The sequence below is a fragment of the Pseudophryne corroboree genome, unplaced genomic scaffold (assembly GCF_028390025.1).
Source record: "Pseudophryne corroboree isolate aPseCor3 unplaced genomic scaffold, aPseCor3.hap2 scaffold_1568, whole genome shotgun sequence".
Taxonomy (NCBI): Eukaryota; Metazoa; Chordata; class Amphibia; order Anura; family Myobatrachidae; genus Pseudophryne; species Pseudophryne corroboree.
Genome location: NW_026968200.1, coordinates 50,133 through 77,932, shown reverse-complemented (window position 1 = coordinate 77,932; position 27,800 = coordinate 50,133). Strand labels below are relative to the sequence as shown.

The window sequence follows — 27,800 nt, the reverse complement described above, 5'->3', positions numbered from 1 at the left end:
AACCATTCCTACAAAGGTGTTAATCAGAGACTTGGCTTTGTGGACACTTTTCAGAGAGCAAATTTGTTAGCATAAACATAAAATCAGAAAATGAAGAGCTGTTTAATCACTCAATTGTACTTTTCTGCCAGCATAATTTTTTTTCTCTGCAACCCACTGCTAAATTGTGCTTCCTAGCTGTTTTTTTATAAAATCACTTAATCAAATCTAACTCTGATTACATCAGAGAAGGCCAGGTACCCTACACCATAAGGGGGGTTTTTGAAATTTTGACTTGTCTACTTAAAGATCACCAAAATCTGATTACAAGGTCAATTACATCCCTGGGTGGGATTGAACCACCAACCTTTTGGTTAATAGCCAAACATGCTAACCGATTGCGCCACAGAGACACCTTGCAAAAGTCAATACTGACAAAGGCTAATAAGCATTCATCTAGAACGTTTCCTAGAAAAACTTTAAAAAGTCAATAATCTGGAGAATTTTTGTAAGAAACACATTGGTACTTTCCCATGATGAGTGAGTGCTTCAGGATTTCTTGCACTTACATGGGCTATTAACCAAAAGGTTGGTGGTTCTATCCCACCCAGGGATGTAATTGACCTTGTCAACAGATTTTGGTGATCTTTAAGAAGACAAGTCAAAATTTCATACCCCCTCTTATGGTGTAGGGTACCTGGCCTTCTCTGACGTAATCAGAGTTAGATTTAATTAAGTGATTTTATAAAAAACAGCTAGGAAGCACAATTTAGCAGTGGGTTGCAGAGAAAAAAATAACATTTTAAACCTACCTGTAATTTTTTTTTCTCGTAGTCCGTAGAGGATGATGGGGACTCCGTAAGGACCATGGGGGATAGACGGGCTCCGCAGCAGACATGGGCACTTTAAAAAAGACTTTTGATCTGGGTGTGCACTGGCTCCTCCCTCTATGCCCCTCCTCCATACCTCAGTTAGAGAAACTGTGCCCAGAGGAGACGGACAGTACGAGGAAAGGATTTTTGTTAATCCAAGGTCAAGATTCATACCAGCCACACCAATCACACCGTATAACTTGTGATATACTACCCAGTTAACAGTATGAAAACAACATAGCATCAGTCCAAGACCGATGAAAACTAACATATAACCCTTATGTAAGCAATAACTATATACAAGTCTTGCAGAAGTAGACCGCACTTGGGACGGGCACCCAGCATCCTCTACGGACTACGAGAAAAAGATTTACCGGTAGGTTTAAAATCTTATTTTCTCTTACGTCCTAGAGGATGCTGGGGACTCCGTAAGGACCATGGGGATTATACCAAAGCTCCCAAACGGGCAGGAGAGTGCGGATGACTCTGCAGCACTGATTGAGCAAACAGGAGGTCCTCCTCAGCCAGGGTATCAAACTTATAGAACTTTGCAAAGGTGTTTGAACCAACTTTGACCCACTGCATGGATGACATCACCATATGCAAATCCATCTGCGGCAGGCCTTCCCCCAGGAATGCTTGAACTAGTTGTTGCATTTGGTTTGTTGTTTGGGGGTGCTTCAGTATTAGGCAGCCTTCTGCCCTCCCATGTTCATCTGAAAATATGTGTTCTCCCTGCAGTTGTTGTCCCCAGATGAGAGTTCCCTTGTGCTGCCTCAGTTGAATCTCCTTTACTTGACAGAGATGTGCCTGAGCAGCGGCCCTCCCCAGCCCTATCCCAAATCATACTTATTTTGCATAGGAGATACCATGGTCATGAAGATTGTTCTCCCAGGGTTAGGTTCATTCATTGCATTCTGGGTATGCTGACCCCTGTGATTTCCCCAAATGTGGGAAACTCAACTGCATTATTTGTGGTAGTGGGGGACTGTGTTTGTGCTTTCCTCTGGTCAGCTCTGGTAAAAGTCAGATTTCTTTGTCTCAGATCTTCCTCTAGCCTTGTTCTTCTTTCGAGAGTTCCCTTGTGCTGCCTCAGTTGGATCTCCTTCACTTGACAGGGGGGTGCCCGAGCAGCGACCCTCCCCAGCTCTAGCCCAACTCCTACTTACCTGCCAGGTGAGATACTATGATCATGAAGATGCTTCTCCCAGGGCAAGGCTCACCCATTGCACTCTGGGTGTGCTGCCCCTGCGATTTCCCCAAATGTGGGAAACTTGACTGCATAATTTGTGTTTCCCCTGGTCGGCTCTCATATAATTCAGATCTCTTTGTCTCAGGTCTCTCTCCAGCCTAGTTTGCTGTCTGTTTCCACTTCTTTTTTCTTGAGCCCCTCCCTTCTATACCCTTGTGCACTATCCTGACTTCTCCCGTCTGCTTACTTTGTGCCTTCCAACGCACAATGCAAACTACAGGTAGTGCTGCAGGGCCCACACCCTTTTACTTGCTTTACAGAGCAGCTCTGGAGCTGTTACAGTGCCCAGCTGCTGCAAGAAATCAGCTTGAATGCTTCAGGGGCTGGGGCATAGCCAACATGAGCCCCACACCGAAGGAGGGTGGAGGTGTTTAATGCGAACTAGGGGTCATCCAAGCGCCGCAAAAGGCCGCCATGCCCTGCACACCCCTTTATTCTTTTCATATGCAGACGAGGGTTGAAGCCAACTTTGACCCACTGCTTGGATGACATCACCATATTCAAATCCATCTGCTGCAGGCCTTCCCCCAGGAATGCTTGCACTAGTTGTTGCATTTGGTTTGTTATTTGGGGGTGCTTCAGTATTAGGCAGCCTTCTGCCCTCCCATGTTCATCTGAAAATATGTGTTCTCCCTGCAGTTGTTGTCCCCAGATGAGAGTTCCCTTGTGCTGCCTCAGTTGAATCTCCTTTACTTGACAGAGATGTGCCTGAGCAGCGGCCCTCCCCAGCCCTATCCCAAATCATACTTATTTTGCATAGGAGATACCATGGTCATGAAGATTGTTCTCCCAGGGTTAGGTTCATTCATTGCATTCTGGGTATGCTGACCCCTGTGATTTCCCCAAATGTGGGAAACTCAACTGCATTATTTGTGGTAGTGGGGGACTGTGTTTGTGCTTTCCTCTGGTCAGCTCTGGTAAAAGTCAGATTTCTTTGTCTCAGATCTTCCTCTAGCCTTGTTCTTCTTTCGAGAGTTCCCTTGTGCTGCCTCAGTTGGATCTTCTTCACTTGACAGGGGGGTGCCCGAGCAGCGACCCTCCCCAGCTCTAGCCCAACTCCTACTTACCTGCCAGGTGAGATACTATGATCATGAAGATGCTTCTCCCAGGGCAAGGCTCACCCATTGCACTCTGGGTGTGCTGCCCCTGCGATTTCCCCAAATGTGGGAAACTTGACTGCATAATTTGTGTTTCCCCTGGTCGGCTCTCATATAATTCAGATCTCTTTGTCTCAGGTCTCTCTCCAGCCTAGTTTGCTGTCTGTTTCCACTTCTTTTTTCTTGAGCCCCTCCCTTCTATACCCTTGTGCACTATCCTGACTTCTCCCGTCTGCTTACTTTGTGCCTTCCAACGCACAATGCAAACTACAGGTAGTGCTGCAGGGCCCACACCCTTTTACTTGCTTTACAGAGCAGCTCTGGAGCTGTTACAGTGCCCAGCTGCTGCAAGAAATCAGCTTAAATGCTTCAGGGGCTGGGGCATAGCCAACATGAGCCCCACACCGAAGGAGGGTAGAGGTGTTTAATGCGAACTAGGGGTCATCCAAGCGCCGCAAAAGGGCGCCATGCCCTGCACACCCCTTTTTTCTTTTCATATGCAGACGAGGGTTGAAGCCAACTTTGACCCACTGCTTGGATGACATCACCATATGCAAATCCATCTGCTGCAGGCCTTCCCCCAGGAATGCTTGCACTAGTAGTTGCATTTGGTTTGTTGTTTGGGGGTGCTTCAGTTTTAGGCAGCCTTCTGCCCTCCCATGTTCATCTGAAAATATGTGTTCTCCCTGCAGTTGTTGTCCCCAGATGAGAGTTCCCTTGTGCTGCCTCAGTTGAATCTCCTTTACTTGACAGAGATGTGCCTGAGCAGCGGCCCTCCCCAGCCCTATCCCAAATCATACTTATTTTGCATAGGATATACCATGGTCATGAAGATTGTTATCCCAGGGTTAGGTTCATTCATTGCATTCTGGGTATGCTGACCCCTGTGATTTCCCCAAATGTGGGAAACTCAACTGCATTATTTGTGGTAGTGGGGGACTGTGTTTGTGCTTTCCTCTGGTCAGCTCTGGTAAAAGTCAGATTTCTTTGTCTCAGATCTTCCTCTAGCCTTGTTCTTCTTTCGAGAGTTCCCTTGTGCTGCCTCAGTTGGATCTCCTTCACTTGACAGGGGGGTGCCCGAGCAGCGACCCTCCCCAGCTCTAGCCCAACTCCTACTTACCTGCCAGGTGAGATACTATGATCATGAAGATGCTTCTCCCAGGGCAAGGCTCACCCATTGCACTCTGGGTGTGCTGCCCCTGCGATTTCCCCAAATGTGGGAAACTTGACTGCATAATTTGTGTTTCCCCTGGTCGGCTCTCATATAATTCAGATCTCTTTGTCTCAGGTCTCTCTCCAGCCTAGTTTGCTGTCTGTTTCCACTTCTTTTTTCTTGAGCCCCTCCCTTCTATACCCTTGTGCACTATCCTGACTTCTCCCGTCTGCTTACTTTGTGCCTTCCAACGCACAATGCAAACTACAGGTAGTGCTGCAGGGCCCACACCCTTTTACTTGCTTTACAGAGCAGCTCTGGAGCTGTTACAGTGCCCAGCTGCTGCAAGAAATCAGCTTGAATGCTTCAGGGGCTGGGGCATAGCCAACATGAGCCCCACACCGAAGGAGGGTGGAGGTGTTTAATGCGAACTAGGGGTCATCCAAGCGCTGCAAAAGGCCGCCATGCCCTGCACACCCCTTTATTCTTTTCATATGCAGACGAGGGTTGAAGCCAACTTTGACCCACTGCTTGGATGACATCACCATATTCAAATCCATCTGCTGCAGGCCTTCCCCCAGGAATGCTTGCACTAGTTGTTGCATTTGGTTTGTTGTTTGGGGGTGCTTCAGTATTAGGCAGCCTTCTGCCCTCCCATGTTCATCTGAAAATATGTGTTCTCCCTGCAGTTGTTGTCCCCAGATGAGAGTTCCCTTGTGCTGCCTCAGTTGAATCTCCTTTACTTGACAGAGATGTGCCTGAGCAGCGGCCCTCCCCAGCCCTATCCCAAATCATACTTATTTTGCATAGGAGATACCATGGTCATGAAGATTGTTCTCCCAGGGTGAGGTTCATTCATTGCATTCTGGGTATGCTGACCCCTGTGATTTCCCCAAATGTGGGAAACTCGACTGCATTATTTGTGGTAGTGGGGGACTGTGTTTGTGCTTTCCTCTGGTCAGCTCTGGTAAAAGTCAGATTTCTTTGTCTCAGATCTTCCTCTAGCCTTGTTCTTCTTTCGAGAGTTCCCTTGTGCTGCCTCAGTTGGATCTCCTTCACTTGACAGGGGGTGCCCAAGCAGCAATCCTCCACAGCTCTAGCCCAACTCCTACTTACCTGCCAGGTGAGATACTATGATCTTCACTGTTAGGGCAATCAGGATGTGGAATTCCCTGCCAGGGAAGGTGGTAATGGTGGACTCTGTAATTGGATTTAAAAAAGGAATGGATACATTTCTGAATGAAAAAGCTATCCAAGGTTATAATACTTAAAATATCAACATGGTTAATCCAGGGGGAACATGAGTTGTAGTAGTTAACTAGTCATAAAACATTGTGAAGGCAGGGGAGAAGAACAAGCGCCATATGGTGTAGTATTTTGAATAAATTGGAGTGATAGATAGGTATATACGAAGTAAGTACCGGATAGATTCTTGAGATTAGGCCTGTCTGTCTCACTAAATTCTTTGTGGCTGTTCCCCACCTAGGAGACAAAAGATCATCGCCATATGGTGTAGTAACCTCAGATATATCTTGGGGTACCCTCCCCTCTATTTCATGCGTACCAAAAGGAAAATTCAATATAGCATATAGGATATATTTATATCCAGGTAGATCAAGTCGGTCCAATATGATGTAATGGCTGAATCAGTCGACTGTTGCTGCCTTATATAGTATTATCAATAAAAAATTTTAATCCACAAAATAATAATACAAATTCAGATAAAAAATAAATAAAACAAATCAGAAAATCTTAGCTGATTGGTGTAGGCAGTAGTTAGGTCAGTCTCAACGCGTTTCGCCTCCAGGGCTTCCTCAGGAGAATACATCATATCAAAAGATACACATATTTATAGTGCTTTCAGTTTCATTTTGGCCAGCACTTCCGGTTCGCGTCATTTCCGGAACCGGAAGTGCTCGGTCCGACTTACATACTAAATGCATATGTGGCTTGATATTTAACATTAGATTGCATTGGTGGTGCAGTGTTAATATAAATTTTAGATCAGTCTGTATAAGTAGCGCAAGACGGACATAGAGTCCGTTTGCTCCGTGAAACCGGAAGTGACGCGGCTCGTCCCGGCCACTGCCGCGTCACTTCCGGTTTAGGTTAGAACCGGAAGTGCTGGCCAAAACGAAACTGAAAGCACTATAAATATGTGTATCTTTTGATATGATGTATTCTCCTGAGGAAGCCCTGGAGGCGAAACGCGTTGAGACTGACCTAACTACTGCCTACACCAATCAGCTAAGATTTTCTGATTTGTTTTATTTATTTTTTATCTGAATTTGTATTATTATTTTGTGGATTAAATTTTTTTATTGATAATACTATATAAGGCAGCAACAGTCGACTGATTCAGCCATTACATCATATTGGACCGACTTGATCTACCTGGATATAAATATATCCTATATGCTATATTGAATTTTCCTTTTGGTACGCATGAAATAGAGGGGAGGGTACCCCAAGATATATCTGAGGTTACTACACCATATGGCGATGATCTTTTGTCTCCTAGGTGGGGAACAGCCACAAAGAATTTAGTGAGACAGACAGGCCTAATCTCAAGAATCTATCCGGTACTTACTTCGTATATACCTATCTATCACTCCAATTTATTCAAAATACTACACCATATGGCGCTTGTTCTTCTCCCCTGCCTTCACAGAATTTCATGACTGAACATACCCAAGTCATATTCTGAAGAACTGAGCAGCCACCAAAGAAGTTTGGAGAGGTGTTTTCTGACGGAGCATCCACAACTGACTGAATCCAAACAGTAGAACCTGTTTGACGACCCTTTGCTTTAAAGGAATATTTGGACGCGAGACTAAGCGCACTGACCTTAAAAAAACTCCCAGTCATAAAACATTATTCAGCAAGTATGTAGAATCATCACAACTTAAAACAGGTTGAACACGATGGGCAATTTGCCTCTTTTCAACCTCAAAAACTATATTACTATATGTTACTATATTACTATGTTACTGTAGTATACAGAACACCACAATGTAATGAGCAGTGATAGTGAGCACTGATGAGGATACTAGAACTGACACTGAGCAGCAAGATGCAGCACTGGACTATTAGTAATGTACTGTAGTATGCTGAGCACCACAATGCAGCACAAGACAATGAGCAGTGATACTGAGCACTGATGAGGATACTACTGAGAACTGACACTGAGCAGGAGAGACACACTACTAGTATTACTGAGCAGCAATAAGTAACCACTGATAATGAGCACTGATATTGAGATTTCCACTGAGAGAACATAGCCACGTCCTCTCCGCTCTCTCTTCAATGCACGAGTAAAAATGGCGGCAACGCGCAGCTCTTTATATGAAATCCGAATCTCGCGAGAATCCGACAGCGGGATGATGACATTTTCCCTTGTTCAGGTTTTCCGAGTCAGGCGGGAACAACCGAGCCTGCCTCGGACCAGTGTAAACCACGTGGAGTTCGTGGGGAATTCGGTTCTCGGAGAACCGAACCCGCTCCTCTCTACCTTATACCCATAATTTTTTTTATTTTCAATCTAAGCCCCTGCAGTTTTCTGTAAGCATCTGCTTCGCTATGATGATCAACAAGTCACAAGGGCAAACACTCAGGGCTTGAGGCGTAGATCTTAGGACCAGCTGCTACAAGCATGGCAGAGGTGTCACTATCACTGGTGACACCCAGAGAGGTGGCGAAGGAGATTGTAATGCAGTGCGCGCAGATAAGCAGCGCAATGGTAAAAAGGAGGCATGGTTTCATAGGTAGGGGCGTGGCCTGGTGGCCTGAATCTACATTTTGTTGCTCCGGGTGTCCCGGGGGTTGGGGGCTGCACCCGGGGACTAGTGTGTGAGCGGTGCTGGCTCCTGCACAGTGACAGGACATGGCCACCCAGCATGACGCCTCCCTTCTTGACCATGCTGTAATTGCAGTCGCACTGCAGTTCAGCGTGATCATAAAAAATGGTGTAGCCTTCTGCTGGTGCAGACTGTATGTGCGCGCAGGAAGCCGCCACCATTTTTGTGATCACAGCGGCTGAATGTGATGTCATACAGCCGCTGTGACCATGCCCCCTGTGTCTCCTCCGTTGCAGACCCCATTTTGAAGCCTTGCCCCCGCACCGCTCCATCCCTGACTTGGAAATGGAGTTTTGCTGACCCCCCTCTCCCCCCCTGCCCCGATTGACAGGCAGAGGCGATCGCATTCTCTGCGGGGTGCCGCAGAAAATGCAGGCACTTGCGTATGCTCTTAGCAATTTTTGCAGTTGGATCGCTTATTGTGATTGCAATCCAACCTGAATCAGGCCCTATTACCTATCGCAATGCGCTGCGGGCAGTACAAAATTGGTTTAATATGGGAGAAAAACCCCCAGACCTATGCTCCTTAACTGTACCTGGTGGCTTGTGGAGCGGCTGCCCAGTAATCAGTGTCCACGCCAGTGCGCACACGGTCCACCCCCTACGGCCACGCTCCCCTTCATCAGCGGCCTCGTGATCCGGAAGGGCGGTGTGTGTGTGACTGACCTTAGGAAGAAACCGGAGCCTCCGCTGCAGTGACCCAGCAACCAGGGCACGGGAGTATACAGCGCCGCTGGGAGTGATGAAGCTGCAGTAAAGATGTCTATTAGACCTAGCCTGCTGCAGCCCTTGTAGATTCTCATAAAAAAAGTTCTTATTTTCTTGTCAAAATTAATAGCTAAGAATAGGCTGCCTGAGGCAGGCCCCTGTTAAGTGGCCTGCTACTGAAGGCACCAACTACAAACTGAGCTCCCTGTTCATGGAAGCGGGGTTATAGAGGAGAATGCGCTGAGCATCTTGGGAACAGTCAAAAGCTTTGAGCCGGTTGGTGCCTCAGATCAAGATCCTACTCTACACCCCAATGTGAATCCTTGTGGAGTCCAGTGTACCCCACAGAAGAAATTAATGTGTCACACCCATTGGCAGCAACCTTAGAATAGCTGCTGACGGGCACAATTGAGAAAGGAAGGGGGAGGAACATTTGAATCCAGCACATAGATGCAATTCAAATATGTAATTTGAACCTTCCTATTTTAAAATATAATGGATGAACCTCACCCTGTGAGAACAATCTTCATGATATAGAGATCTCATATGCAAAATAAGCATGAGTTGGGTTAGGGCTGGGGAGGGTGGCTGCTCGGGCAAGCCCCTCCCCCGTCAAGTTAAGGAGATTCAACTGAGGAAGCACAAGGGAACTCTCGTCTGGGGACAACAACTGCAGGGAGACCACATCTTTTCAGATGAACATGGGAGGGCGGAAGGCTGCCTAATACTGAAGCACCATCAAATATCAAACCATATGCAATAACTAGTACAAGCATTCCTGGGGGAAGGTCTGCAGGAGACGAATTTGCATACGGTGATGTCATCCAAGCAGTGGGCCAAAGTTGGCTGGAACCCTCATCTGCATATGAAAAGAGAAAAGGGTTATGCAGGGCATGGCGGCCTTTTGCGGCGCTTGGATGACCCCTAGTTCGCATTAAACACCTCCACCCTCCTTCGGTGTGGGGCTCATGTTGGCTATGCCCCAGCCCCTGAAGCATTCAAGCTGATTTCTTGCAGCAGCTGGGCACTGTAACAGCTCCAGAGCTGCTCTGTAAGGCAAATAAAAGGGTGTGGGCCCTGCAGCACTACCTGTAGTTCGCATTGTGCGTTGGAAGGCACAAAGTAAGCAGACGGGAGAAGTCAGGATAGTGCGCAAGGGCATAGAAGGGAGCGGCTCAAGAAAAGAGAAGTGGAAACAGACAGCAAACTAGGCTGGAGAGAGACCTGAGACAAAGAGATCTGAATTATACGAGAGCCGACCAGGGGAAACACAAATTATGCAGTCAAGTTTCCCACATTTGGGGAAATCGCAGGGGCAGCACACCCAGAGTGCAATGGGTGAGCCTTGCCCTGGGAGAAGCACCTTCAAGATCATAGTATCTCACCTGGCAGGTAAGTAGGAGTTGGGCTAGAGCTGGGGAGGGTCGCTGCTCGGGCACCCCCCTGTCAAGTGTAGGAGATCCAACTGAGGCAGCACAATGGAACTCTCGAAAGAAGAACAAGGCTAGAGGAAGATCTGAGACAAAGAAATCTGACTTTTACCAGAGCTGACCAGCGGAAAACACAAACACAGTCCCCCACTACCACAAATAATGCAGGCGAGTTTCCCACATTTGGGGAAATCACAGGGGTCAGCATACCCAGAATGCAATGAATGAAACTCACCCTGGGTGAACAATTTTCATGACCATGGTGTCTCCTATGCAAAATAAGTATGATTTGGGATAGGGCTGGGGAGGGCCGCTGCTCAGGCACATCTCTGTCAAGTAAAGGAGATTCAACTGAGGCAGCACAAGGGAACTCTCATCTGGGGACAACAACTGCAGGGAGAACACATATTTTCAGATGAACATGGGAGGGCAGAAGGCTGCCTAATACTGAAGCACCCCCAAACAACAAACCAAATGCAACAACTAGTGCAAGCATTCCTGGGGGAAGGCCTGCAGCAGATGGATTTGCATATGGTGATGTTATCCAAGCAGTGGGTCAAAGTTGGCTTCAACCCTCATCTGCTTATGAAAAGAGAAAAGGGGCGTGCAGGGCATGGCAGCCTTTTGCGGTGCTTGGATGACCCCTAGATCGCATTAAACACCCCCACCCTCCTTTGGTGTGGGGCTCATGTTGGCCATGCCCCATCCCATGAAGCATTCAAGCTGATTTCTTGCAGCAGCTGGGCATTGTAACAGCTCCAGAGCTGCTCTGTAAGGCAAGTAAAAGGGTGTGGGCCCTGCAGCACTACCTGTAGTTTGCATTGTGCATTGGAAGGCACAAAGTAAGCAGACGGGAGGAGAAGTCAGGATAGTGCACAAGGGTATAGAAGGGAGGGGCTCAAGAAAAAAAGAAGTGGAAACAGACAGCAAACTAGGCTGGAGAGAGACCTGAGACAAAGAGATCTGAATTATACGAGAGCCGACCAGAGGAAACACAAATTATGCAGTCAAGTGTCCCACATTTGGGGAAATCGTAGGAGCAGCACACCCAGAGTGCAATGGGTGAGCCTTGCCCTGGGAGAAGCACCGTCCTGATTATAGTATCTCACCTGGGTGTGCTGCCCCTGCGATTTCCCCAAATGTGGGAAACTTGACTGCATAATTTGTGTTTCCCCTGGTCGGCTCTCATATAATTCAGATCTCTTTGTCTCAGGTCTCTCTCCAGCCTAGTTTGCTGTCTGTTTCCACTTCTTTTTTCTTGAGCCCCTCCCTTCTATACCCTTGTGGACTATCCTGACTTCTCCTCCTGTCTGCTTACTTTGTGCCTTCCAATGCACAATGCAAACTACAGGTAGTGCTGCAGGGCCCACACCCTTTTAGTTGCCTTACAGAGCAGCTCTGGAGCTGTTACAGTGCCAAGCTGCTGCAAGAAATCAGCTTGAATGCTTCAGGGGCTGGGGCATGGCCAACATGAGCCCCACACCAAAGGAGGGTGGGGGTGTTTAATGCGAACTAAGGGTCATCCAAGCGCCGCAAAAGGCCGCCATGCCCTGCATACCCCTTTTCTCTTTTCATATGCAGATGAGGGTTCCAGCCAACTTTGGCCCACTGCTTGGATGACATCACTGTATGCAAATCCGTCTTCTGCAGACCTTCCCCCAGGAATGCTTGTACTAGTTGTTGCATTTGGTTTGTTGTTTGGGGGTGCTTCAGTATTAGGCAGCCTTCTGCCCTCCCATGTTCATCTGAAAATATGTGTTCTCACTGCAGTTGTTGTCCCCAGATGGGAGTTCCCTTGTGCTGCCTCAGTTGAATCTCCTTTACTCTAAAACTTTTAAAACTTAGCAAAAGTGTTTACTAAATAGCTGCTCGGCAAAGTTGCAATGCCGAGACTCCCCGACCAGCTGCCCAGGATGAACCCACCTTTCTAGTAGAATGGGTCTTCACCTAATTCAGTAACGGCAATCCTGCCGTGGAATGAGCATGCTGAATCTTACCACAGATCCAGCGCATAATGGTCTACATGGACGCAGGACACCCAATCCTGTTGGGAGCATACAGGACAAACAGAGCCTCTGTTTTCCTAATCTGAACCGTTCTGGTGACATAAATTTTCAAAGTTCTGACCACAGCCAGAGACTTTGACTCAACGAAGGTGTCAGTGGCCAAAGGCACCATGTGGAAAGATGAACCACCTTCGGCAGAAATTGTTGACGTGTCCTCAATTCTGCTCTATCTTCATGAAAGATCAAATAAAGGCTCTTGTGATACTGCATGGTTTGTACTGTTTTCCATGTGCTCCCAGATCTTTCAAAAAAGAAGCATGGTCAAGAAAGTTCTGTTTGAAAAGAAACAACATTTACTGTCATTGTTATAGAATTTGGGAGAAAAAACAAGAAGAAATCTGCACTGTTGACGCACTGGACAGAATGAATGAATCATAAAATATAACCTTTATTAAGTATGTATTAAAATTGGATAAATATTAATATTATTATCCCAAACTGCAGTGAAACATAAAGGTTAAAATCACAGAACTAACATACATGTGCATAAGAAGAATAAAGAGATGTGAAAAAAAGGTTTAAAAAGCGTGTCCGTGTGTGATTATTTTTGAAGGCACAACCCTGGCGGGGTTGTTTATATAGATATATATGTTGCTAATAATCACTTTCTAGCGTAATGTTATTAAATAGCTGTTAGTATCTATGTCGTCAGGTACCACTGGGTCGTATCCTATATACTCCTGTGGGAAACTTGACTGCATAATTTGTGTTTCCCCTGGTCGGCTCTCGTATAATTCAGATCTCTTTGTCTCAGGTCTCTCTCCAGCCTAGTTTGCTGTCTGTTTCCACTTCTCTTTTCTTGAGCCGCTGCCTTCTATGCCCTTGTGCACTCTCCTGACTTCTCCTGTCTGCTTACTTTGTGCCTTCCAACGCACAATGCAAACTACAGGTAGTGCTGCAGGGCCCACACCCTTTTACTTGCCTTACAGAGCAGCTCTGGAGCTGTTACAGTGCCCAGCTGCAGCAAGAAATCAGCTTGAATGCTTCAGGTGCTGGGGCATAGCCAACAAGAGCCCCACACCGACGGAGGGTGGAGGTGTTTAATGCAAACTAGGGGTCAGCCAAGCGCCGCAAAAGGCCGCCATGCCCTGCATGCCCCTTTTCTCTTTTCATATGCAGACGAGGGTTGAAGCCAACTTTGACCCACTGCTTGGATGACATCACCATATGCAAATCCATCTGCGGCAGGCCTTCCCCCAGGAATGCTTGCACTAGTTGTTGCATTTGGTTTGTTGTTTGGGGGTGCTTCAGTATTAGGCAGCCTTCTGCCCTCCCATGTTCATCTGAAAATATGTGTTCTCCCTGCAGTTGTTGTCCCCAGATGAGAGTTCCCTTGTGCTGACTCAGTTGAATCTCCTTTACTTGACAGAGATGTGCCTGAGCAGCGGCCCTCCCCAGCCCTATCCCAAATCATACTTATTTTGCATAGGAGATACCATGGTCATGAAGATTGTTCTCCCAGGGTTAGGTTCATTCATTGCATTCTGGGTAGCTGACCTCTGTGATTTCCCCAAATGTGGGAAACTCAACTGCATTATTTGTGGTAGTGGGGGACTGTGTTTGTGCTTTCCTCTGGTCAGCTCTGGTAAAAGTCAGATTTCTTTGTCTCAGATCTTCCTCTAGCCTTGTTCTTCTTTCAAGAGTTCCCTTGTGCTGCCTCAGTTGGATCTCCTTCACTTGACAGGGGGGTGCCCGAGCAGCGACCCTCCCCAGCTCTAGCCCAACTCCTACTTACCTGCCAGGTGAGATACTATGATCATGAAGTTGCTTCTCCCAGGGCAAGGCTCACCCATTGCACTCTGGGTGTGCTGCCCCTGCGATTTCCCCAAATGTGGGAAACTTGACTGCATAATTTGTGTTTTCCCTAGTCGGCTCTCATATAATTCAGATCTCTTTGTCTCAGGTCTCTCTCCAGCCTAGTTTGCTGTCTGTTTCCACTTCTTTTTTCTTGAGCCCATCCCTTCTACACCCTTGTGCACTATCCTGACTTCTCCTCCTGTCTGCTTACTTTGTGCCTTCCGATGCACAATGCAAACTACAGGTAGTGCTGCAGGGCCCACACCCTTTTACTTGCCTTACAGAGCAGCTCTGGAGCTGTTACAGTGCCAAGCTGCTGAAAGAAATCAGCTTGAATGCTTCAGGGGCTGGGGCATGGCCAACATGAGCCCCACACCGAAGGAGGGTGGGGGTGTTTAATGCGAACTAAGGGTCATCCAAGCGCCGCAAAAGGCCGCCATGCCCTGCATACCCCTTTTCTCTTTTCATATGCAGATGAGGGTTCCAGCCAACTTTGGCCCACTGCTTGGATGACATCACTGTATGCAAATCCGTCTTCTGCAGACCTTCCCCCAGGAATGCTTGTACTAGTTGTTGCATTTGGTTTGTTGTTTGGGGGTGCTTCAGTATTAGGCAGCCTTCTGCCCTCCCATGTTCATCTGAAAATATGTGTTCTCCCGGCAGTTGTTGTCCCCAGATGAGAGTTCCTTTGTGCTGCCTCAGTTGAATCTCCTTTACTTGACAGAGATGTGCCTGAGCAGCGGCCCTCCCCAGCCAATTCCCAAATCATACTTATTTTGCATAGGAGATACCATGGTCATAAAGATTGTTCTCCCAGGGTGAGGTTCATTCATTGCATTCTGGGTATGCTGACCCCTGTGATTTCCCCAAATGTGGGAAACTCAACTGCATTATTTGTGGTAGTGGGGGACTGTGTTTGTGTTTTCCTCTGGTCAGCTCTGGTAAAAGTCAGATTTCTTTGTCTCAGATCTTCCTCTAGCCTTGTTCTTCTTTCGAGAGTTCCATTGTGCTGCCTCAGTTTGATCTCCTTCACTTGACAGGGGGGTACCCAAGCAGCGACCCTCCCCAGCTCTAGCCCAACTCCTACATACCTGCCAGGTGAGATACTATGATCATGAAGGTGCTTCTCCCAGGGCAAGGCTCACCCATTGCACTCTGGGTGTGCTGCTCCTGCGATTTCCCCAAATGTGGGAAACTTGACTGCATAATTTGTGTTTCCCCTGGTCGGCTCTCGTATAATTCAGATCTCTTTGTCTCAGGTCTCTCTCCAGCCTAGTTTGCTGTCTGTTTCCACTTCTCTTTTCTTGAGCCGCTGCCTTCTATGCCCTTGTGCACTCTCCTGACTTCTCCTGTCTGCTTACTTTGTGCCTTCCAACGCACAATGCAAACTACAGGTAGTGCTGCAGGGCCCACACCCTTTTACTTGCCTTTCAGAGCAGCTCTGGAGCTGTTACAGTGCCCAGCTGCTGCAAGAAATCAGCTTGAATGCTTCAGGGGCTGGGGCATAGCCAACATGAGCCCCACACCGACGGAGGGTGGAGGTGTTTAATGCGAACTAAGGGTCATCCAAGCGCCGCAAAAGGCCGCCATGCCCTGCATACCCCTTTTCTCTTTTCATATGCAGATGAGGGTTCCAGCCAACTTTGGCCCACTGCTTGGATGACATCACCGTATGCAAATCCGTCTTCTGCAGACCTTTTCCCAGGAATGCTTGTACTAGTTGTTGCATTTGGTTTGTTGTTTGGGGGTGCTTCAGTATTAGGCAGCCTTCTGCTCTCCCATGTTCATCTGAAAATATCTGTTCTCCCTGCAGTTGTTGTCCCCAGATGAGAGTTCCCTTGTGCTGCCTCAGTTGAATCTCCTTTACTTGACAGAGATGTGCCTGAGCAGCGGCCCTCCCCAGCCCTATCCCAAATCATACTTATTTTGCATAGGAGATACCATTGTCATGAAGATTGTTCTCCCAGGGTGAGGTTCATTCATTGCATTCTGGGTATGCTGACCCCTGTGATTTCCCCAAATGTGGGAAACTCGACTGCATTATTTGTGGTAGTGGGGGACTGTGTTTGTGCTTTCCTCTGGTCAGCTCTGGTAAAAGTCAGATTTCTTTGTCTCAGATCTTCCTCTAGCCTTGTTCTTTTTTCGAGAGTTTCCTTGTGCTGCCTCAGTTGGATCTCCTTCACTTGACAGGGGGGTGCCCGAACAGCGACCCTCCCCAGCTCTAGCCCAACTCCTACTTACCTGCCAGGTGAGATACTATGATCAGGAAGGTGCTTCTCCCAGGGCAAGGCTCACCCAATGCACTCTGGGTGTGCTGCTCCTACGATTTCCCCAAATGTGGGACACTTGATTACATAATTTGTGTTTCCTCTGGTCGGCTCTCGTATAATTCAGATCTCTTTGTCTCAGGTCTCTCTCCAGCCTAGTTTGCTGTCTGTTTCCACTTCTCTTTTCTTGAGCCGCTCCCTTCTATGCCCTTGTGCACTATCCTGACTTCTCCCGTCTGCTTACTTTGTGCCTTCCAACACACAATGCAAACTACAGGTAGTGCTGCAGGGCCCACACCCTTTTACTTGCTTTACAGAGCAGCTCTGGAGCTGTTACAGTGCCCAGCTGCTGCAAGAAATCAGCTTGAATGCTTCAGGGGCTGGGGCATAGCCAACATGAGCCCCACACCGAAGGAAGGTGGAGGTGTTTAATGCAAACTAGGGGTCATCCAAGCGCCGCAAAAGGCCGCCATGCCCTGCACACCCCATTTTTATTTTCATATGCAGACGAGGGTTGAAGCCAACTTTGACCCACTGCTTGGATGACATCACCATATGCAAATCCATCTGCTGCAGGCCTACCCCCAGGAATGTTTGCACTAGTAGTTGCATTTGGTTTGTTGTTTGGGGGTGCTTCAGTATTAGGCAGCCTTCTGCCCTCCCATGTTCATCTGAAAATATGTGTTCTCCCTGCAGTTGTTGTCCCCAGATGAGAGTTCCCTTGTGTTGCCTCAGTTGAATCTCCTTTACTTGACAGAGATGTGCCTGAGCAGCGGCCCTCCCCAGCCCTATCCCAAATCATACTTATTTTGCATAGGAGATACCATGGTCATGAAGATTGTTCTCCCAGGGTGAGGTTCATTCATTGCACTCTGGGTATGCTGACCCCTGTGATTTCCCCAAATGTGGGAAACTCGACTGCATTATTTGTGGTAGTGGGGGACTGTGTTTGTGCTTTCCTCTGGTCAGCTCTGGTAAAAGTCAGATTTCTTTGTCTCAGATCTTCCTCTAGCCTTGTTCTTCTTTCGAGAGTTCCCTTGTGCTGCCTCAGTTGGATCTCCTTCACTTGACAGGGGGTGCCCGAGCAGCAATCCTCCACAGCTCTAGCCCAACTCCTACTTACCTGCCAGGTGAACTATGATCTTCACTGTTAGGGCAATCAGGATGTGGAATTCCCTGCCAGGGAAGGTGGTAATGGCGGACTCTGTAATTGGATTTAAAAAAGGAATGGATACATTTCTGAATGAAAAAGCTATCCAAGGTTATAATACTTAAAATATCAACATGGTTAATCCGGGGGTAACATGAGTTATAGTAGCTAACTAGTCATAAAACATTATTCAGCAAGTATGTAGAATCATCACAACTTAAAACAGGTTGAACACGATGGGCAATTTGCCTCTATTCAACCTCAAAAACTATGTTACTATATGTTACTATATTACTATGTTACTGTAGTATACAGAACACCACAATGTAATGAGCAGTGATAGTGAGCACTGATGAGGATACTAGAACTGACACTGAGCAGCAAGATGCAGCACTGGACTATTAGTAATGTACTGTAGTATGCTGAGCACCACAATGCAGCACAAGACAATGAGCAGTGATACTGAGCACTGATGAGGATACTACTGAGAACTGACACTGAGCAGGAGAGACACACTACTAGTATTACAGAGCAGCAATAAGTAACCACTGATACTGAGCACTGATATTGAGATTTCCACTGAGAGAACATAGCCACGTCCTCTCCGCTCTCTCTTCAATGCACGAGTAAAAATGGCGGCAACGCGCAGCTCTTTATATGGAATCCGAATCTCGCGAGAATCCGACAGCGGGATGATGACATTTTCCCTTGTTCAGGTTTTCCGAGTCAGGCGGGAACAACCGAGCCTGCCTCGGACCAGTGTAAACCACGTGGAGTTCGTCGGGAATTCGGTTCTCGGAGAACCGAACCCGCTCCTCTCTACCTTATACCCATCAATTTTTTTATTTTCAATCTAAGCCCCTGCAGTTTTCTGTAAGCATCTGCTTCGCTATGATGATCAACAAGTCACAAGGGCAAACACTCAGGGCTTGAGGCGTAGATCTTAGGACCAGCTGCTACAAGCATGGCAGAGGTGTCACTATCACTGGTGACACCCAGAGAGGTGGCGAGGGAGATTGTAATGCAGTGCGCGCAGATAAGCAGTGCAATGGTAAAAAGGAGGCATGGTTTCATAGGTAGGGGCGTGGCCTGGTGGCCTGAATCTACATTTTGTTGCTCCGGGTGTCCCGGGGGTTGGGGGCTGCACCCGGGGACTAGTGTGTGTGCGGTGCTGGCTCCTGCACAGTGACAGGGCATGGCCACCGAGCATGACGCCTCCATTCTTGACCATGCTGTAATTGCAGTCGCACTGCAGTTCAGCGTGATCATATAAATTGGTGTAGCCTCCTGCTGGTGCAGACTGTATGTGCGCGCAGGAAGCCGCCACCACTTTTGTGATCACAGCGGCTGAATGTGATGTCATACAGCCGCTGTGACCACGCCCCCTGTGTCTCCTCCGTTGCAGACCCCATTTTGAAGCCTTGCCCCCGCACCGCTCCATCCCTGACTTGGAAATGGAGTGTTGCTGACCCCCCTCCCCCCCCCCCCCCGCCCCGATTGACAGGCAGAGGCGATCGCATTCTCTGCGGGGTGCCGCAGAAAATGCAGGCACATGCGTATGCTCTTAGCAATTTTTGCAGTTGGATCGCTTATTGTGATTGCAATCCAACCTGAATCAGGCCCTATTACCTATCACAATGCGCTGCGGGCAGTACAAAATTGGGTTAATATAGGAGTAAAACTCCCAGACCTGTGCTCCTTAACTGTACCTGGTGGCTAGTGGAGCGGCTGCCCAGTAATCAGTGTCCACGCCAGTGCGCACACGGTCCACCCCCTACGGCCACGCTCCCCTTCATCAGCGGCCTCGTGATCCGGAAGGGCGGTGTGTGTGTGACTGACCTTAGGAAGAAACTGGAGCCTCCGCTGCAGTGACCCAGCAACCAGGGCACGGGAGTATACAGCGCCGCTGGGAGTGATGAAGCTGCAGTAAAGATGTCTATTAGACCTAGCCTGCTGCAGCCCTTGTAGATTCTCATAAAACAAGTTCTTCTTTTCTTGTCAAAATTAATAGCTAAGAATAGGCTGCCTGAGGCAGGCCCCTGTTAAGAGGCCTGCTACTGAAGGCACCAACTACAAACTGAGCTCCCTGTTCATGGAAGCGGGGTTATAGAGGAGAATGCACTGAGCATCTTGGGAACAGTCAAAAGCTTTGAGCCGGTTGGTGCCTCAGATCAAGATCCTACTCTACACCCCAATGTGAATCCTTGTGGAGTCCAGTGTACCCCACAGAAGAAATTAATGTGTCACACCCATTGGCAGCAACCTTAGAATAGCTGCTGACGGGCACAATTGAGAAAGGAAGGGGGGGGGGACATTTGAATCCAGCACATAGATGCAATTCAAATATGTAATTTGTACCTTCCTATTTTAAAATATAATGGATGAACCTCACCCTGTGAGAACAATCTTCATGATCAAGAGATCTCATATGCAAAATAAGTATGAGTTGGGATAGGGCTGGGGAGGGTGGCTGCTCGGGCAGCCCCTCCCCCGTCAAGTTAAGGAGATTCAACTGAGGACGCACAAGGGAACTCTCGTCTGGGGACAACAACTGCAGGGAGACCACATCTGTTCAGATGAACATGGGAGGGTGGAAGGCTGCCTAATATTGAAGCACCATCAAATATCAAACCATATGCAACAACTAGTACAAGCATTCCAGGGGGAAGGTCTGCAGAAGACGGATTTGCATACGGTGATGTCATCCAAGCAGTGGACCAAAGTTGACTGGAACTCTCATCTGCATATGAAAAGAGAAAAGGGGCATGCAGGGCATGGCGGCCTTTTGCGGTGCTTGGATGACCCCTAGTTCGCATTAAACACCCCCACCCTCCTTTGGTGTGGGGCTCATGTTGGCCATGCCCCATCCCCTGAAGCATTCAAGCTGATTTCTTGCAGCAGCTGGGCACTGTAACAGCTCCAGAGCTGTTCTGTAAGGCAAGTAAAAGGGTGTGGGCCCTGCAGCACCACCTGTAGTTCGCATTGTGCGTTGGAAGGCACAAAGTAAGCAGACGGGAGGAGAAGTCAGGATAGTGCGCAAGGGCATCCTTTTCTCTTAGTCCGTAGAGGATGCTGGGGTCACATTAAGAACCATGGGGTATAGACGGGATCCGCAAGAGACATGGGCACTTTAAGACTTTCAAAGGGTGTGAACTGGCTCCTCCCTCTATGCCCCTCCTCCAGACTCCAGTTATAGGAACTGTGCCCAGGGAGACGGACATTTCGAGGAAAGGATTTATTGTTAAACTAAGGTGAGCATCTTACCAGCTCACACCTTAAGCATGCCGCAGAACGTGGCATTCAACAGAACACAAGCCAACGGCATGAACAATTGCAGCAAAAAGCTGACCAGAACCATAACACAACATGTGTATAACCACAAGTAATAACTGCAGACACAGTATGGACTGGGACGGGTGCCCAGCATCCTCTACGGACTAAGAGAAAAGGATTTACCGGTAGGTATTAAAATCCTATTTTCTCATACGACCTAGAGGATGCTGGGGTCACATTAAGAACCATGGGGTTATACCAAAGCTCTTGAACGGGTGGGAGAGTGCGTACGACTCTGCAGCACCGAATGACCCAACTTGAGGTTATCATCAGCCAAGGTATCAAACTTGTAAAACTTAGCAAAAGTGTTTACTAAATAGCTGCTCGGCAAAGTTGCAATGCCGAGACTCCCCGACCAGCTGCCCAGGATGAACCCACCTTTCTAGTAGAATGGGTCTTCACCTAATTCAGTAACGGCAATCCTGCCGTGGAATGAGCATGCTGAATCTTACCACAGATCCAGCGCATAATGGTCTACATGGAAGCAGGACACCCAATCCTGTTGGGAGCATACAGGACAAACAGAGCCTCTGTTTTCCTAATCTGAACCGTTCTGGTGACATAAATTTTCAAAGTTCTGACCACAGCCAGAGACTTTGACTCAACGAAGGTGTCAGTGGCCAAAGGCACCATGTGGAAAGATGAACCACCTTCGGCAGAAATTGTTGACGTGTCCTCAATTCTGCTCTATCTTCATGAAAGATCAAATAAAGGCTCTTGTGATACTGCATGGTTTGTACTGTTTTCCATGTGCTCCCAGATCTTTCAAGCAAGTAGCATGGTCAAGAAAGTTCTGTTTGAAAAGTAACAACATTTACTGTCATTGTTATAGAATTTGGGAGAAAAAACAAGAAGAAATCTGCACTGTTGACGCACTGGACAGAATGAATGAATCATAAAATATAACCTTTATTAAGTATGTATTAAAATTGGATAAATATTAATATTATTATCCCAAACTGCAGTGAAACATAAAGGTTAAAATCACAGAACTAACATACATGTGCATAAGAAGAATAAAGAGATGTGAAAAAAAGGTTTAAAAAGCGTGTCCGTGTGTGATTATTTTTGAAGGCACAACCCTGGCGGGGTTGTTTATATAGATATATATGTTGCTAATAATCACTTTCTAGCGTAATGTTATTAAATAGCTGTTAGTATCTATGTCGTCAGGTACCACTGGGTCGTATCCTATATACTCCCTTCACTCAATAGGGGTTACCTCCCGGGAAGCCATCCCCATTGGCGAATTTGTGGGGGTGATTGAGTATAACCGGTAAGCTAACCTCCAATTTGTGGGGTGCTTAGGTAGATGGGGATCACTTATTTCTCTGTGTCCCCTAAGACTATATTCCTAAATTCAATACCATAGCTTTCTATATCGGATAAGGAATCACTTGATAGGGAAATCTCTATGCATCATGGAAAGATCATATTTATTAATATCCAAACTAAAAAAATGATGAATAGCTTTAATTTAGCTGTTTAGATATAGTTAATTGGCGAGATATACCAACAGGTGCGGTTGCCTTAAGGAATATGGCAATTCTAATATAAATAGCAGCCCTCCTTCATATAATCAGCCAGATCTTATTAAATCTGGTCCAGATATAGCCGTTCAGATATACTTAATTGACAACATATATCAATCGGTGGGGTTGCCTTAAGGAATATAGCAATTCCAATTCTCATATAAATAGCAACCTTCCTTCATATATTCAGCCAGATCTTATTTAATCTGATCTAGGCGTAGGCAATAATGCTTTCCTTAGAGGTATAGCCACCTCAATTCTTATTAGGAAGCAAAGTGTCTGTCATAATGGTTTATCCAATTCATCTAAGAAATAATATATTCCATGTGTCAGAGATTCATTACTCTCTATTTACACTGTTAAAGAGTTAATTCTTATTATGTTACAGTGTAATGAAATTATCATATAGGGAGATGTGGCAATTCCATGTGCTATATATATAATAACCCTTAGTGGTCCAGATTCCACAATGAGGAATTTTCTTATAAACCGCTGAAACACACAGCTGTTTGACTGACTTCCAAATATATCTATCTCACTTTGTAACAGTCTTATGATAGAGAAACCGTTACATATTCGGTCACTTAGTTATCTAAAGGTAAACAGACTCAGTGTGAGGGTAATATAATATATCAAATGCGCTGTCAATAATCGTGGTAACTGGTGTAATAATGTGGTATATTGAGTATGCTAGTAAGGCATATAACTGCTCTCCAGCCTTTAAGTGTTACCAATCAATTTGTTACACTGTAAAGGATTTATGGTGTCCTGTTAGGACATGTAGCTGCTAGGCTGACTCAAAGATTTATCCATTTGTAACAATTATGTAACAGTTATATACATGTTACTGGTATTACATATAAATAGTATGACACAGGCCAGCAGTCCCATGTGTCTAGATTCCACAATAGGAGATTTTCTTTGTCTTATAAACTGCTGGAACACACAGCTGCTAGACTGACTTCAAATATATATACCGGTATTACTTTGTAACAGTCTTATAGTAAAGAGACTGTTACACACTGTCATTTAGTTATCTCAAGGTTAGCAGATTCTGTATTACTTTGTAACAGTCTTATAGTAAAGAGACTGTTACACACTGTCATTTAGTTATCTCAAGGTTAGCAGATTCTGTGTGAGGATAGTGTTCTGTTAGAACATGCAGCTGCTAGGCTGACTCATAGAAAATGTATCCATTTGTAACAAATGACACATACAGCATTAAATTAATATCTATAGCAGCCCATGTGACATCTCTACTCTTATCATAATTGTCTGGTTATTGCCAATCTGGACAGCAGGAGTGATATATATTCACTAGTCCCAATATCCCATCATATAAATATACCCACACTGATATACATTCTTATCAAGAGTTATTAGTAGCTATCTGTATGCACTTTAGACATTGTAATTGCTAAGTGACATCATATCTAGTGTATTCCTTTCTTATAGCTCAGCTTCTATTCCCTATTAGTGGAGACTAACAGCTAACATCATAATCATATATTTTTGTTTTATAACATTTCACATGAGTCAAATACACGCGGACACGCCGTGCCCTACACGCGTGTTTCACTGCATCTATGGCAACTTACATTAAAGCTAACAAGAAAGCACACTCGTTCTGTCTTTAAACTGATAAAAGAAACCCCAATAATATGGGGCATGCAAAAATTTAGATAAAACTCAGTTTTGCTCCTCTCCACGGAAATCTTTAGTAAAAGGCGAAAGATTTGTTCGTTCTGACGAGAAACCAGAGCATGACCAAGATTCCACCTGTCGCCTGAGTGCCATGCCAGCAGTCCTCATTCAGCTCAAAGTGAGCACCCAATATGAAAGAAAGAAAGCAGATTTCTCACCAGGCTTCCCCTTGCTATAAGCATGGTTTGTACTCTTTTCCATGTGCTCCCAGATCTTTCAAGCAATTAGTATGGTCAAGAAAGTTCTGCTTGAAAAGAAACAGACATTTACTGTCATTGTTATACAAATAAACTTACATTAAAGCCAACAAGAAAGCTCACTCGTTCTGTCTTTAAACTGATAAAAGAAACCCCAATAATATGGGGCATGCAAAAATTGAGATAAAACTCAGTTTTGCTCCTCTCCACGGATAATCTTTAATAAAAGGTGAAAGATTTGTTCATTCTGAAGAGAAACCAGAGCATGACCAAGATTCCACCTGTCGCCTGAGTGCCATGCCAGCAGTCCTCATTCAGATCAAAGTGAGCGCCCAATTTGAAAGAAAGCAGATTTCTCACCTGGCTTCTCCTTGCTATAAGCATGGTTTGTACTGTATTCCATGTGCTCCCAGATCTTTCAAGCAAGTAGCATGGTCAAGAAAGTTCTGTTTGAAAAGAAACAAACATTTACTGTAATTTCTATGCAAATGAGCTTTCATTAAAGCACACTCATTCTATCTTTAAACCGATAAAAGAAACCCCAAAAAGATGGGGCATGCAAAAATTGAGGTAAAACTCAGTTTTGCTCCTCTCCACGGAAATCTTTAGTAAAAGGCGAAAGATTTGTTCGTTCTGAAGAGAAACCAGAGCATGACCAAGATTTTCATCTGAAAATATGTGTTCTCCCTGCAGTTGTTGTCCCCAGATGAGAGTTCCCTTGTGCTGCCTCAGTTGAATCTCCTTTACTTGACAGAGATGTGCCTGAGCAGCGGCCCTCCCCAGCCCTATCCCAAATCATACTTATTTTGCATAGGAGATACCATGGTCATGAAGATTGTTCTCCCAGGGTGAGGTTCATTCATTGCATTCTGGGTATGCTGACCCCTGTGATTTCCCCAAATGTGGGAAACTCGACTGCATTATTTGTGGTAGTGGGGGACTGTGTTTGTGCTTTCCTCTGGTCAGCTCTGGTAAAAGTCAGATTTCTTTGTCTCAGATCTTCCTCTAGCCTTGTTCTTCTTTCGAGAGTTCCCTTGTGCTGCCTCAGTTGGATCTCCTTCACTTGAGAGGGGGTGCCCGAGCAGCAATCCTCCACAGCTCTAGCCCAACTCCTACTTACCTGCCAGGTGAGATACTATGATCTTCACTGTTAGGGCAATCAGGATGTGGAATTCCCTGCCAGGGAAGGTGGTAATGGCGGACTCTGTAATTGGATTTAAAAAAGGAATGGATACATTTCTGAATGAAAAAGCTATCCAAGGTTATAATACTTAAAATATCAACATGGTTAATCCGGGGGTAACATGAGTTATAGTAGCTAACTAGTCATAAAACATTATTCAGCAAGTATGTAGAATCATCACAACTTAAAACAGGTTGAACACGATGGGCAATTTGCCTCTATTCAACCTCAAAAACTATGTTACTATATGTTACTATATTACTATGTTACTGTAGTATACAGAAAACCAAAATGCAATGAACAGTGATTGTGAGCACTGATGAGGATACTAGAACTGACACTGAGCAGCAAGATGCAGCACTGGACTATTAGTAATGTACTGTAGTATGCTGAGCACCACAATGCAGCACAAGACAATGAGCAGTGATACTGAGCACTGATGAGGATACTACTGAGAACTGACACTGAGCAGGAGAGACACACTACTAGTATTACTGAGCAGCAATAAGTAACCACTGATACTGAGCACTGCTATTGAGATTTCCACTGAGAGAACATAGCCACGTCCATTCCGCTCTCTCTTCAATGCACGAGTAAAAATGGCGGCAATGCGCAGCTCTTTATATGGAATCCGAATCTCGCGAGAATCCGACAGCGGGATGATGACATTTTCCCTTGTTCAGGTTTTCCGAGTCAGGCGGGAACAACCGAGCCTGCCTCGGACCAGTGTAAACCACGTGGAGTTCGTGGGGAATTCGGTTCTCGGAGAACCGAACCCGCTCCTCTCTACCTTATACCCATCAATTTTTTTATTTTCAATCTAAGCCCCTGCAGTTTTCTGTAAGCATCTGCTTCGCTATGATGATCAACAAGTCACAAGGGCAAACACTCAGGGCTTGAGGCGTAGATCTTAGGACCAGCTGCTACAAGCATGGCAGAGGTGTCACTATTACTGGTGACACCCAGAGAGGTGTCGAGGGAGATTGTAATGCAGTACGCGCAGATAAGCAGCGCAATGGTAAAAAGGAGGCATGGTTTCATAGGTAGGGACGTGGCCTGGTGGCCTGAATCTACATTTTGTTGCTCCGGGTGTCCCGGGGGTTGGGGGCTGCACCCGGGGACTAGTGTGTGAGCGGTGCTGGCTCCTGCACAGTGAAAAAGCATGGCCACCCAGCATGACGCCTCCCTTCTTGACCATGCTGTAATTGCAGTCGCACTGCAGTTCAGCGTGATCATAAAAAATGGTGTAGCCTCCTGCTGGTGCAGACTGTATGTGCGCGCAGGAAGCCGCCACCATTTTTGTGATCACAGCGGCTGAATGTGATGTCATACAGCCGCTGTGACCACGCCCCCTGTGTCTCCTCCGTTGCAGACCCCATTTTGAAGCATTGCCCCCGCACCGCTCCATCCCTGACTTGGAAATGGAGTGTTGCTGACCCACCTATCCCCCCCCCCCGCCCCGATTGACAGGCAGAGGCGATCGCATTCTCTGCAGGGTGCCGCAGAAAATGCAGGCACATGCGTATGCTCTTAGCAATTTTTGCAGTTGGATCGCTTATTGTGATTGCAATCCAACCTGAATCAGGCCCTATTACCTATCACAATGCGCTGCGGGCAGTACAAAATTGGGTTAATATAGGAGAAAAACCCCCAGACCTGTGCTCCTTAACTGTACCTGGTGACTAGTGGAGCGGCTGCCCAGTAATCAGTGTCCACGCCAGTGCGCACACGGTCCACCCCCTACGGCCACGCTCCCCTTCAACAGCGGCCTCGTGATCCGGAAGGGTGGTGTGTGTGTGACTGACCTTAGGATGAAACCGGAGCCTCCGCTGCAGTGACCCAGCAACCAGGGCACGGGAGTATACAGCGCCGCTGGGAGTGATGAAGCTGCAGTAAAGATGTCTATTAGACCTAGCCTGCTGCAGCCCTTGTAGATTCTCATAAAACAAGTTCTTCTTTTCTTGTCAAAATTTATAGCTAAGAATAGGCTGCCTGAGGCAGGCCCCTGTTAAGTGGCCTGCTACTGAAGGCACCAACTACACACTGAGCTCCCTGTTCATGGAAGCGGGGTTATAGAGGAGAATGCACTGAGCATCTTGGGAACAGTCAAAAGCTTTGAGCCGGTTGGTGCCTCAGATCAAGATCCTACTCTACACCCCAATGTGAATCCTTGTGGAGTCCAGTGTACCCCACAGAAGAAATTAATGTGTCACACCCATTGGC

General features: G+C 46.6%; 17 non-coding genes and 4 pseudogenes across 17 annotated transcripts; 15 read left to right on the top strand and 6 right to left on the bottom strand.

Annotated features, from left to right (window-relative positions):
* Positions 1 to 1,696: 1,696 nt before the first annotated feature.
* LOC135000709 (U1 spliceosomal RNA) lies at positions 1,697 to 1,860 on the top strand. The gene has a single exon (XR_010202543.1). It is a non-coding gene; the product is annotated as a U1 spliceosomal RNA (small nuclear RNA).
* A 152-nt stretch (positions 1,861 to 2,012) lies between these two features.
* Positions 2,013 to 2,154, top strand: LOC135000734 (U1 spliceosomal RNA; annotated as a pseudogene).
* Positions 2,155 to 2,846: 692 nt separating this feature from the next.
* Positions 2,847 to 3,010, top strand: LOC135000756 (U1 spliceosomal RNA). The gene has a single exon (XR_010202580.1). It is a non-coding gene; the product is annotated as a U1 spliceosomal RNA (small nuclear RNA).
* Positions 3,011 to 3,162: 152 nt separating this feature from the next.
* LOC135000733 (U1 spliceosomal RNA) lies at positions 3,163 to 3,304 on the top strand (annotated as a pseudogene).
* Positions 3,305 to 3,996: 692 nt separating this feature from the next.
* LOC135000710 (U1 spliceosomal RNA) lies at positions 3,997 to 4,160 on the top strand. Its single transcript, XR_010202544.1, has one exon. It is a non-coding gene; the product is annotated as a U1 spliceosomal RNA (small nuclear RNA).
* A 152-nt stretch (positions 4,161 to 4,312) lies between these two features.
* On the top strand, positions 4,313 to 4,454 carry LOC135000731 (U1 spliceosomal RNA; annotated as a pseudogene).
* Positions 4,455 to 5,146: 692 nt separating this feature from the next.
* Positions 5,147 to 5,310, top strand: LOC135000744 (U1 spliceosomal RNA). The gene has a single exon (XR_010202571.1). It is a non-coding gene; the product is annotated as a U1 spliceosomal RNA (small nuclear RNA).
* Positions 5,311 to 10,155: 4,845 nt separating this feature from the next.
* Positions 10,156 to 10,318, bottom strand: LOC135000735 (U1 spliceosomal RNA). The gene has a single exon (XR_010202564.1). It is a non-coding gene; the product is annotated as a U1 spliceosomal RNA (small nuclear RNA).
* A 152-nt stretch (positions 10,319 to 10,470) lies between these two features.
* LOC135000726 (U1 spliceosomal RNA) lies at positions 10,471 to 10,634 on the bottom strand. Its single transcript, XR_010202558.1, has one exon. It is a non-coding gene; the product is annotated as a U1 spliceosomal RNA (small nuclear RNA).
* Positions 10,635 to 11,309: 675 nt separating this feature from the next.
* On the bottom strand, positions 11,310 to 11,465 carry LOC135000748 (U1 spliceosomal RNA). Its single transcript, XR_010202573.1, has one exon. It is a non-coding gene; the product is annotated as a U1 spliceosomal RNA (small nuclear RNA).
* A 2,361-nt stretch (positions 11,466 to 13,826) lies between these two features.
* On the top strand, positions 13,827 to 13,989 carry LOC135000716 (U1 spliceosomal RNA). The gene has a single exon (XR_010202550.1). It is a non-coding gene; the product is annotated as a U1 spliceosomal RNA (small nuclear RNA).
* Positions 13,990 to 14,141: 152 nt separating this feature from the next.
* Positions 14,142 to 14,287, top strand: LOC135000742 (U1 spliceosomal RNA; annotated as a pseudogene).
* A 691-nt stretch (positions 14,288 to 14,978) lies between these two features.
* On the top strand, positions 14,979 to 15,142 carry LOC135000712 (U1 spliceosomal RNA). The gene has a single exon (XR_010202546.1). It is a non-coding gene; the product is annotated as a U1 spliceosomal RNA (small nuclear RNA).
* Positions 15,143 to 15,294: 152 nt separating this feature from the next.
* On the top strand, positions 15,295 to 15,457 carry LOC135000740 (U1 spliceosomal RNA). Its single transcript, XR_010202568.1, has one exon. It is a non-coding gene; the product is annotated as a U1 spliceosomal RNA (small nuclear RNA).
* A 671-nt stretch (positions 15,458 to 16,128) lies between these two features.
* LOC135000713 (U1 spliceosomal RNA) lies at positions 16,129 to 16,292 on the top strand. Its single transcript, XR_010202547.1, has one exon. It is a non-coding gene; the product is annotated as a U1 spliceosomal RNA (small nuclear RNA).
* Positions 16,293 to 16,444: 152 nt separating this feature from the next.
* Positions 16,445 to 16,607, top strand: LOC135000745 (U1 spliceosomal RNA). Its single transcript, XR_010202572.1, has one exon. It is a non-coding gene; the product is annotated as a U1 spliceosomal RNA (small nuclear RNA).
* A 671-nt stretch (positions 16,608 to 17,278) lies between these two features.
* LOC135000708 (U1 spliceosomal RNA) lies at positions 17,279 to 17,442 on the top strand. Its single transcript, XR_010202542.1, has one exon. It is a non-coding gene; the product is annotated as a U1 spliceosomal RNA (small nuclear RNA).
* A 6,700-nt stretch (positions 17,443 to 24,142) lies between these two features.
* LOC135000751 (U5 spliceosomal RNA) lies at positions 24,143 to 24,258 on the bottom strand. The gene has a single exon (XR_010202576.1). It is a non-coding gene; the product is annotated as a U5 spliceosomal RNA (small nuclear RNA).
* A 286-nt stretch (positions 24,259 to 24,544) lies between these two features.
* Positions 24,545 to 24,661, bottom strand: LOC135000755 (U5 spliceosomal RNA). Its single transcript, XR_010202579.1, has one exon. It is a non-coding gene; the product is annotated as a U5 spliceosomal RNA (small nuclear RNA).
* A 270-nt stretch (positions 24,662 to 24,931) lies between these two features.
* On the bottom strand, positions 24,932 to 25,047 carry LOC135000749 (U5 spliceosomal RNA). Its single transcript, XR_010202574.1, has one exon. It is a non-coding gene; the product is annotated as a U5 spliceosomal RNA (small nuclear RNA).
* Positions 25,048 to 25,191: 144 nt separating this feature from the next.
* LOC135000732 (U1 spliceosomal RNA) lies at positions 25,192 to 25,355 on the top strand. The gene has a single exon (XR_010202563.1). It is a non-coding gene; the product is annotated as a U1 spliceosomal RNA (small nuclear RNA).
* The last annotated feature ends 2,445 nt before the right edge of the window (positions 25,356 to 27,800 follow it).